The following is an 11,936-nucleotide window of genomic DNA, read 5'->3' as shown; positions in this document are numbered from 1 at the left end:
GTGCGCTATCCGTTATATGCAGGGAAAAGAAGAATTTAGGTATTTTTTTTACAAATTAAAATAAAGGGTGACCCGGATGTAGATGTCGCTGCGCATGCGCAATGAGCTGCTGGTAGGGATCGGGTAGCATTAGCAGCATTAGCTTAGCTTGTGTGTGGAGTCATTGTAGAGAGGCTGATAATCTGGGAGTGTTTGCAGTGAGAATGTCTTCAGTCCAGCTTCAAGGAGAGTTTATCACCGAGCAGTTAACTCCTGCTGAAGAAACATTCACGGAGTTTAAAGGGAGTTTGGTCAATTCGGAGGAAAAGATGGACGATCAACATCTACTGCTGGATTTCACCAGGATCCCCCAGATCATCTTACACCGGATAGGTAGGAAACACCTGATAGAAACGATTCCCTGATGATGCACACTGTGGATTTTAGCCTCATCTGATTGGAAAAATGCTTAGAGGAGATCAAGATGCTAAGCTAAAGCTAAGATTATGGGTTCACGTTGTTGTGGTAAAAAACCGTTTTACGTCAACGTTCAACAGATATTTACTACGGTTAAACCCTTTCTTCTTCTGGTTAAACCTCTTGTTCACTCCTCTGGTACAATGCGATCGGAGAAAGCGCCTCCAACATTTCAAGTGCACCCTTATTAGAGACTGTACAGTATATATATTTTTTTGTTTTATTAAACTTTATTTACAAGTATAGAATATACTATAGGGCTCGGGATCCACGTTGCATTGTGGGACGTCGCGGTCATATTGACGGCTACGCAAACGTAAACATAGCTCTGACACAACGTTGTTGTTGAAAGAAGAGACGTAGAAGTAGAGAGAAAAAAGATGTTAAAATCCCGAAAAGGATCTGGAATTTACCGGGACACATTAAATAGAGAAGCCAGGGACCGGTATGGTGACAAAATCAGCATTATTAATCATTTGGATCCATATAAAGTTCCAAACAATGAGTGGAGCACCGATGAGCGAGCGCCTATACTTCAAAACAGTTCTGAAGCTACAAGTCCCTGGAGTCTCATGTGCAGTTCATGAATGGATGGGTTCAGGAGCTGCAGATCATAAAGCCATCAAACAGTGGGAACACAGTAATCCGTACGAAGGTAAGCTGTGATCAGACGGGCTCTGGAACCTGCTAGTTTAGCAACCGCTAATGCTAACAACCACTCACGCATGTAATGTACTTTTAACTAGCTGCTATGTGTTTCAAAGATGTAGTTAGTAACGTTAACTGCCAACCCTCCGGGTTTCTCACGTATTTGAGCCTTTTCCCGCTGCCGTTTTTATTATTTTCCCGTAAAAGATCCCAACTTTGAAGGAAAGAAACAAAGTAGGCTATAAAATAAAACCGTGCATCTTTAACTTACCAGAATGAAAATGCAGGGAACACACTCTCAATGACATAGGAATACTGTGGAAAGTTATGTTCGGTCGTCTTACAGCCGCGATCCAAGCAAGCCGACGACTCTTTATCTCTGACGCTTGGTCTCCATGGTTACGCGTCCATTCAGGAAAGCGGTGGAAAGTTAACCCATTTTCTATGTTTCCATGGCGATCATGTGTTGCGCTGTTACAGCCCACAATACAGCAACGGTTTACCATGGTTGAAATCAAGTTAAGGTGAAATTAATCAAATTAAATCACGGCTGAGAGGGAGTACAGTACCCGGTAGTCATAGGCAGTAGTCTGAGCCGCGGTAAAAGACGCATTCAACATGGCGGCGACGCGAAGTGCCTACGTCACGACGACCAAGCCCTATTGCAAACATCTTACATAAGCTCTAAAAACAGTGAGGTTGGGTTTGTTTTTAGCAGATTTGCAGGCATCTATGTGGAACTTCGCCAAGAGAATAAAAAAGTTTCAAAGATATTCTTTCCCAGGCATACTGTTATTGGAAATACTAAAAAAACATGTTTGACATTTAAAGGAATACGTATATTTAATAATGGGCTCTATGCACAGCTCCACTACTTCCTGAATTTAAGGCAGCTCCTTTGTTTCCTGTCTTTCATTACTGGACGAACTGATTAATCCAGGTGTGTCTGGCCAGTTACTTAGGTCATACACACCTGGATTAATCAGTGCATCCAATCATGAAAGACAGGAAACAAAGGAGCTGCCTTAAATTCAGGAAGTAGTGGAGCTGTGCATAGAGCCTATTACCGACTAAAGAAAATGTTGAAGTCACACCAAAACATTTTACTGAAAGAACGTTCCCACAATAGGTGTGTTAATGTTTCCTGTTCGACTTGACAAAAGGAGCAGTGAGGATCAATATTTCGAAAATATTTATTCATTTTTTAATTAACAGGGAAACACCTGTGTAGAATTTTAACCTCTCTTACTTTATTTGAAAGAAAACATTTCTAGGTAACAACCATGTGTTCCCAATCAATATCTGAATAAAGATTATTCCAAAAGAAGATTGATGCAGGTTTGCTAATAGTATTCCTCTGCATGATTTCTCCAATTTGTTTATTTCCAGATAGTACCAGATCTGAATTACCAATAAATAACTCTGGAAATCGGGGATATTGGACATGGGCTCTACCTGAGGTTGATATAAGAAATTTCAAACTTGCTTGAATAGCGCTGAAAGCAACCGCAACTTCTTTAGCTGTCACAGGGAAATTATATTTATAAAGAAATTCAGCATTATTAAACAATTGACTATTCTCAATAAATAATTGTTTTACAAATATAATGTAATTATCCACCCAGTTCTTATGAAACAGGGATTTATGCTTGAAACATATATTTGGTTATTTTGGTTGATGAAACATATATTTGGTTATTTTGGTTGATGAAACATATATTTTGGTAGTTGTTTATGGAAGCTAGATAACTGGACAGGGAGCTTTTCTATTTTGTAATTACATCTTAATAAAAAGTCTGGGCCACCCAAGGATTTAAAGACTTGGGTAGGAATACAATGCCACATTGGATTAGGAGTTTTCTAATATTTTTGAATCCACCTAACTTTGAATTTATGGTATTAAAGTCCAGAACGTTGAAACCACCTAAACTTAGTTTATTGATCATAACATTTTTCTTAATTAGATGAGTCTCTTTCCCCAAAATAAAATCAAAGATTATTCGATCAATTTCAATGCAGCGGCTATTTGGGACATTAAGGGCTGAACTGGCATAGACGAGTGGAGAAAGACCTTCAGTTTTGGCCAGCAGGACCCGACCAGTGATAGTCAGGTCTCTCTGTAACCATCGATTAAATCTTTGTTGGCAGGAGGGTATAATGGATCAAAGTTTTTGTTAAAGCTACAGTGTGTAATAGTTACAGAGATATACAGTCAGAAATGTAATATATTATACATAACTATGTTATTTTATCATCATCTACGAGCTCAGCCTCTTAACCTTAATATTTGTGTTGCCTTAGAATTCGTTATGTTTAATTACATAGGAGCGGGTCTCACAGCCATGGAGACAGACATCTTTGTGCTACGGCAGCGCAGAGCCAACAAACTAGTGATTGCGAGATCGCCAAAACGTCACAACAATGTAGAAAAAATAACGGGTATATTTATTATCTTAAGTCTACATGAAATCTATACCCTACACAGACTAATGAAATACTATCTGTAAAATTATCTATGTAAACAAACCTCATCACTTGAGAAGGTAGGTGATGCGGACGTCGTGGAAGACATTTTGTCCCGTAACGCTCGCCGTACTGTTGGGGGGGGAGAAGCGGTGGGGGGGAGACGTTCATGTTGCTGCAGTCTGACCGCTAGATGTCGCTAAAAGTTACACACTGTAGCTTTAACTCTTGCTGTCTGCTCTTTCACTATTATTACCCCAAGATATTTAACTTTTCACAGGAATTCCTGGCAGAGATAATTCACTACAGCTATTGATTGGGAGAAGTTCCCATTTAGAGAAGTTATGTTTAAGACCAGAAACTACAGTAAATAGCAGCAGTATAGTTTTCCCTGCAACTTGGATGCTTTTAAGATCATTATTTTTAATAAAAGTAGCTAGAATTAGCATAGGGAGAAGAAACAAAAAGGGTGATACAGGGCATCCCTGATGAATCCCACGTTCTATATTGAATCTTCTGGTAGTTTCATGGGGTCATTTTATTGAACTATTTCCATCAGTATAAAAAGTGCAGATTGATTGTTGAAAATTCTCTCTAAAGCCAAATAAGCTGAGAGCTTTGAAGATGAACTCATGTTCTATGGAGTCAAAGACGTTTTGAAAATCTAAGCATAAAATAAAGCTGTTCGCTGAAACCATTTCTGAATAGTCTGAGATACCAAGAACCAATCTTATATTATCAATAATATGCCTTCCAGCCATACAGCCGTTCTGAGATTCCTCTATAATACTACTAAGGACTGTTTTAATATTTTCTGCCAAGCAGCTGGCTAATATTTTGTAATCACTGTTAAGTAAAGAAATAGGACGCCAATTATTGAAAATTAAAGGAGCCTTTTGAGGTTTTGGGATTAGAGTAAAATGAAGAAAAATGTTGTGAGTTCTTCTGAGGACATCTTGTAATGTTCTGATGTAAGCCCATCTGTTCCAGGGGATTTATTAGATTTAAGACTATTAATAGCTTCTTTAATTTCACCAGGTGTTATTGGAGAATCACATAGTGTTTGGTTTTGATCGCCAATTGTTTCTATGCCACTTAAGGAGTTAAAGAAGTGTTTAAGTTCCTCTGGAGAATGTCTAGATTGATATAACGATTTATAAAAGGTTTCACATAAATCAGCAATCATTTTGGGGTCATCAATTATTGTGCCATTGGAATTAAGTTTAGTGATACCATTTTTTATTTGCCTTTGCTTTTCAAGTTTGAAGAAATAGCCAGAGTTTTGTTCTTCCTCTTCTAACCATTTGGCCCGTGAATGTACAAATAATCCTTTTACTTTATTAATGTAAATTTGATCAATTTTAGTCTGAAGACTTTGTAACTTGGCTCTTTGTTGTTCGGATAAATTTTCAGGAAGAGTAGAAGACAATGAAATCAGAGACCCAGTGGGTTTCCTCCTTTATGCTATATTTATTCTACTTGGCCCAGCTTTACTTAAGATCTTTCTTAATTCATATTTTAAAAGCTCCCAGTAACGTCCATAGTTGTTTTCAAGTTTAAGAGTTGTGCAATTTTATTTTTATTGTTAAACAAATTTGTCGTTAAGAAGGGAGGTATTCTTCTTTCAGTATGCAGGGTCCCTTTTTGTAGTTCTATCAGGGGAAATACAAACCTTTAATAAAATGTCTTTATGATCAGTAAGGGGAGCTTAAATAATCTCAGCTTTGCAATTAGAATGTTCTAAGGAGTCAGATATTAACCAAAAGTCGATTCTTGAGTGTTGTGAGTTAGCTTTATATTTCCATGTAAAGTCTTTCAAGTTTGGATTATTTACCCTCCAAATATCTATTAAACCTCGCTCATTCATAAAGTCAACAATCTGAGAATTTATTCTATGCTTGCTAGGCCATCGGTCAACCTCACCATTAACAGGGATGTGTTGAAATCTCCTAGAATTATTTTGATATTGTTAAATTTTTTAACATAAGCATCAATACTGGAGTTCAAAGTTTCAAATAGCCTGACATTTTCCTTGGTGTCATTATATCCATTTATTTATTTATTTGAATAGGGACAATGCACATTAATGAACATCAGTATAAAAACAAATGTAAATATGCCGGATTATAGCTACAAAGCTAGTTTTCATCCGTAGACCCTAGGCAGGCAGATGCACAAGAAAGAACATAACATACAATACAAGCATCACAAGGAAATGTTAAGAGTTTAGTGGTTACATGTAGGGTTGTCACGATACTAAAATTTTCAACTCGATACCGATACTCAGGAAAATACTCGATACTCGATACCATTTTCGATACCACAAGGGGAAAAAAATACCTCAAAATTCAACAGAAATATTTTTATTAATAAATAAAATACAAAAAATAAATACAATAAACAATAAGAACAATATTTTGAGGTAGTCTGCTGTGCACAATATTAAGCAAGCTATATAAAAAAAATAACAAAATGAACTTAAGTTTTCCTTCCTTGGCTAAACAGAACAAACTAGCCAAACCAATTAAACAAAAATAAATGCTGTATTCTCAGCAGCTGCCCGTTACAAAAAAAGTCTGAAAACGAAAAGTGCACAGAATTATACAATCAGACAGTGTAGAAAGTGCATTTACCGCTATTCTGCACTCTAGATGAAAAAAAAACTGTTTAGGTGCCACTGGTGGTAGCACTGGCCTGAATTTGCTTAGCTGTTTGCAGACAAATACCAGCATGTCAATGATTTCCTCAGTAAGTCTTGACCTTCTTGGGCTGCAAATGAGCCCAGATGTACTAAACACACGCTCTGAGGCACAACTTGAAGCAGCTATACATAGGTATTTCTTGGCAGCATGGGCAAGATGAGGTAAGGTGCTCTCATGTGTTTTCCACCAATTTAGGGGGTCCTCCTCTGCACTCTGCTCAGGCATGGTTTCATATAATGTCAACTCATTCCTGAGCCTGGATTCTGGATCCTCATCTGTGGATGCTGTTGGTGTATCATCTCCATGTTGTTTCTTTCTCTCCCCCTGAATGTTTGATAAAAGTCCCTTCAGATCTGTTTTGGATTTCTTCGTAGGCTGGGTTGCAGATGGAGGAGAAGTTCCCAAACTTGGGACTCTCCAAGTGTGCAGACTTTGCATATTATCCCCAATAAGATGCTGTTTTACTTCCTCTTTTAATGTAGTAAAACTGTCCTTGAAGCGAGGATCAAGAAAGGTAGCTGTGTTCAATACCAGCTGAAGATTTCTGTCCTCATATCTGTGTTTCAGGTCATCTCCAATTTTTTGCTTCAGCTGACGTTCTAAGTGTCTGCTTGTGTCCTCAATTGTTAATGTGGAATATATCTTCCAGGTTAAGGGTAGGACAGAGGATAGAGTGGTATGCTTCTCCCCACTAAGAGCATCAGTAAAAGAGCTCAATGGGCTCAGCACCTCTTTTACAGTCTCAAGAATGGTGATGTCTGAATCTTTTGGCATAAGATACCACTTCTTTCTGTCCTCTGCTAAAACTGCACTTACTGCTTGCTGCTGTTCAGTAAACCTATCCACCATTTTAAAAGGTGAGTCCCAGCGTGTTGGCTCATCATGGATGAGTCTGTGTTCTGGCAGCTTCAAGTCTTTTTGTTTTTTCTTTAGCTGCCGGGTCATCTTTGGTGACCTTGTGAAAGCTGCCACTGTTTTTCTCAACCTGGATAATGCTCCTGACACACTATCAATATCCAGACCCTTGTTTATGGCTAAGTGCAGGTTGTGACCAAAGCATGGGACCCATGTAAAATGCTGCTGAAATGCTTTCTTGTTATTTGAAGCATTATCTGTAGTGATGGCTGCCATTTTAGTTGTGTCCAGCTTCCATGATTCCTGTACTATCTCCTCTAAAGCCTCCCTTAAGCTGTCTCCTGTATGCTCTGAATGTAGCCCAACACATCCCAGACACCAGCTCTGCATGTCCCAGGACTCTGTAATAAATTGCAGGGTTACAGCCATGAAAGAGGATGCCGCCCTGCTGGTCCAAAGGTCAGTGGTACAGGAGAAGTACGGATTCCCCTGAAGCTGCTGCAAGACTGTTTGTTTTGTTGTGTTGTACAGCTCTGGGATTTCACTGTACAGAAAGTGATTCCGGGAGGGAAGAGCATACCTTGGGTTTAGCTGCTTAATAAGTTGTTTGAACCCAGGTTTCTCCACAGTGTAAATAGGAACCTGGTCCATACATATGTACTCCGCCACAGCTCTGTTTAGTTTTATAGCTTCAGGGGACTTGGCATCATATTGGCGTTGTTGGTCAAACATAGATGTTAGAGTCGGCTGTGTCTGATGGTGTTTGGACGGCGTGGACGCAGGTCTACTTCTCTCTGCTTCATTCTGTGACTTCAAGAGAGAAAATGACACTTTTCAGTCACCAACATTTATGTAAATGTATTAACTCTATGCTTATATATACTGACAGTGTCTATTAACGTAATATGGACATACTACGTCTCTGATTTATTTATTTAAGTTGTTTATGATCATTAACGTACAATTTACATTAATGAATAGGGTGGCCATTTCTATAGCATCAAAAAGGAAGACATTGTGCGGCATATTAATAAATTATTAAGGTGTACATAAGAATCTGGTAAAGTCACATTTATAGTACAATTCTTAGTAGTTTAAAGATGATGCTTGTATAGCTGAATAGAACAAAATATTAAAGAGATGTAAAAAAAGAATTGGTTCCCAGCATTTGGATTTATTTAATACATTGTGGTGTTTAAAAAATGACAATTTTTTGACACGATTAATTTGAGCAGAACTGCTGCAATTGATCATAAAGCAGTTGTTTGGAAAAGAAGCTCAAGGCGGAGAAAGACCTAGAGAATAGGACGATGCAAATTTCAAAAAGTGGCTGGAAAAGAGGAATTTGTGACATGGCTGCAGCCTGTCCAGAGTAAAGATGATTTCACTGTGTTATCTATCTATCTAGCTATATAGATATCTATCCATCTATCTATCTACAAACTTGAGTCATGGAAACGTGCTTACAGCTAGAGCATGAAACGGGCCTTGAAAGTCAGCCCGAAACCGACCCGAGTCCGAAAGAACCAGGCCCGTGCCCGGCCCGGCCCGTTATGATTGACAGCTTCGTAGAGCCCGACCCGTTTGCAGCCCGACATTTTTCAATTGTGCGCATTAAGGGCTAATCTCCGTTTCACTTCTGTAACATCCATTTTGCATTCATCGCGTATAGATCGAACGTTATCACATGATCATTTATTTGCCGCGGATATAACGGTTTAAAGCCCGAGCCCGGCCCGGCCCGAATGAAATAATAAAAAGTACAGCCCGAACCCGCCCGAACCCGGCGGGACCTCTCGGGTCCCGTCGGGTTCGGGCTAATATTCCCTGCTCTACTTACAGCTCCTTATTTTCACGTAAACTAATAACTTGTGTACATGATACTTGTTGATGGCATTAAAATTATTTCTATTAGCATTAAATTAAGAGTTCTACATTCCTGTATAAACCCTGTGAACGTTTAATTTAATATGACATATAAAAAAAAAATCTCCATTATCATCCAGCAGATGTTCAGTTTCTGCCCAAATATTTTCTTTCTGTTGCGGATTTTTGTAACAGGAATAGCTAGGATCAAACATAGTTTGTATGAACTATGATCTGTTTTTACTATAATTTAATTTGACAAACCGGGTCTTCTCTACATTCTTTTTCCTGTTTGGTGCGATTGCAATTGCTGGTCTTAATCTGGACTGACGGGAGCGGAGCAAAAAAAGAGCTCAGTTCCGTATGTTTTTATGGTAAGGGACGGAAAAGACGTACGTGGACAGAGACTGATTGATTTACATGACAGACAAGTACTCCGCACGACGTACGTGAGCGGAGCGGTGCGCTGATGGAGTATATGGAATCTGTGGGTAAAGGAGGACATATACACGTCGGACAGTGCAATGAAAATCCGGACTGGCCACCCTATTATTGACCCGCATTAATGTTAGCGCGTTATTATTAGCCGCAGCTAGCAATGTACCTAGCTGCGGCTAACAATCACACGCTAACATTAATGCGGGCTACCGGCTACGATAGCATTAGTAATAGGTAAGTTTGAAAAGAAACACACTAACCTGTCGAAATTCAGTGTAAAGGCCAGGGTGTCGGTCCTTCAGATGTTTCGCCAAGTTTGTCATACTGCTGGACTTGGTCGCCACTGACTTGAAACAGTGTTTGCAGACTGGCCTATCAACGTCTTTCGGTTTCCCTTCCGTGTCAGGCTCGAAGGCAAAATACCTCCAAACAGCACTCTTGCCTTTATCATTGTCGACCAAAACTGGTTGTTTTGGCCCTCCTGCAGCAGCACTGGCCATGCTCTCTTCTGTTATTGTGCCCTCACATACACACTGCTGCATGTAGCTTCTCGCTTCAGTCTGTAACTCCGCCCACATCAAAGTCGGCCATTTTGATTACGTCACCGATAGGAAGGTCCCACATCTCCTGACCGACAGCATACGGCCGCGCGCGGCAGCGGTAGTATCGATACTTTTAAAAATGAGTATCGTATCCGGATACAACGTTTTAGTATCGATACTTTTTGGAGTATCGATACTTTTGACAACCCTAGTTACATGACTGGTTTGTTTTCATCTGTAGTTTGAGTTGAGCTCTAAAGCTGATCAGTGTAGGGCTCTCCTGTATGTGCAGAGGAAGACTGTTCCAGATGTTAGTGGCTCTCATAGAGAGAGTGTTCTGACCAAAAGTTGTTCTTCTGTGAGGAACCTCACAGTCTCCTCTGGAGGAGGCCCTGCTTCTCAGGCCCCTTGAAGTCTTGTGTTTGAACAGAGTAGACACAGGAGGTGGGGCTAGTCCATGTAGCGCTTTATAAATGAAGCATACATACTTAAAATTTATAAAATTTTCAAAATTTAAAAGATTGTAGAAAGCATGCTCCACTCTAAGATGAGCTGCAACCAGACCTTTCAGGCTCTGCACCACATCTGTCCAACCCTTACCCAGCATCTGATTCTTCCTGGTTCTCCAAATGGCTAGTTTAGCCACCCCAAACAAAAAATTAATTAAAACTAATTTCAGTTTTCTCCTCACTGTGTATCTGGGTCCAAAAACAAACAGAGGAAGAGAGAAAACCTCCCCCAAAGCTTCCACCCATCCTTTCAAACTTTAAAAAGATCAACTAGCCGAGGACAACCCACCACTAAGTGATCTAACGTTTCCCTGTGAGTGCAGAACAGACAGCCCTCCCCAGTGCCTGGATCCAGGCGAGCTCTGTGTCTGTTCGTGGCTATTGCTCCATGTATAATCCTCCATTGAAGGTCCGCCATCCTTTTCTCAACATGGGGTTTATACAGGACCCTCCACCTGCCTTTAGGGGTAACGTCTGAGGCAAATACCTCACACCATTTTGACTCCTTCACTCCAGCCAGAGAGTGAAAATTCAGCACTTTCACACAGTTGTAGTACAGCTGCTTCCTCCCACATGAGCTGAAAATACCCAGCTCTGGTGTTTTCATGCTGAGAAGAAAACCACTCTTCTCCTGTTGCTCCTCAGTAGCTGGACAGACACTCAGAGAGGGAAAAATATACATACCATCATCCTTTTTTTATATAATGGCACATTTTTGGCCCCCCAGAGTTTCTGTGGCTGCAGTGTTACTCTCAGGTTGTAGTTTGTCAAGCGACAGCATCACATGAAACAGGAAATGACATAACTACTGGTGAGAAGTTTGTTCTCAAAAGATGAATAAAATTATGTTGTTAGGAACTGCAGGCCTTAAAGTTCTCCAGCATAGTGGCAGATTTCCGGATTGCGGCAACTGTGGTTGTATTAGAAGAAATAGGATTGTGTATTAAAATTCATATTTTGAAGCTGTCAGAAAAGGTTTCTGGTCCAGATGGCTAACAAGCTAGCTGTTAACAGAAGGATGGCTGCCGATGGCGCGGTAGTGATCTGAAAAGGGGTTTCTATGTCCTCCAGCAGTCTAAGCCTATAGCAGCATAACTATAGAGATAGCTCTGGATAACATAAGGCATTCCAACTGTAAGCTTTTCTGCCTCACCGACTAACACTTGTAGTTGGTTCCACAGCAGAGGAGCCTGATAACTAAAAGATCCTGATCCCTTTCTTCTTCAAGAAATTCTAGGAATTACTAGTAAATGTTCAGATTAAGGGTGAAGTGCTCTGTTAGGAACATAAGGAATGATCTGATATGAGATGGAGTTTGACCATTTAAGGCTTTATATGTGAGCTCTAAAGTAACAGTTCAAAGAGGCGAATCTGTAAGGGAAATTATTTTAAAAAAATCTCTAAATCTATATTGTAATTAATTCCTGTGAAAATATATTAGCTCAGTAGCTAATGTG

General features: G+C 39.8%; 1 protein-coding gene across 1 annotated transcript in view; it reads left to right on the top strand.

Moving 5' to 3' along the window:
- The first annotated feature begins 324 nt into the window (after positions 1-324).
- Positions 325-11,936, top strand: part of LOC119775315 (gastrula zinc finger protein XlCGF57.1-like) — a 29,943-nt gene continuing 18,331 nt past the window's right edge. Inside the window, exon 1 of the mRNA XM_038273249.1 lies at positions 325-372. The gene's annotated coding sequence lies outside the window, so the exon portion shown is untranslated. The remainder of the gene's footprint in view (positions 373-11,936) is intronic.

Source organism: Cyprinodon tularosa, unplaced genomic scaffold (genome assembly GCF_016077235.1).
Source record: "Cyprinodon tularosa strain WSP-4 unplaced genomic scaffold, ASM1607723v1 ctg867, whole genome shotgun sequence".
Taxonomy (NCBI): Eukaryota; Metazoa; Chordata; class Actinopteri; order Cyprinodontiformes; family Cyprinodontidae; genus Cyprinodon; species Cyprinodon tularosa.
Note: the sequence above shows the minus strand (reverse complement) of the source record. Positions and strands in the feature narration are given on the sequence as shown.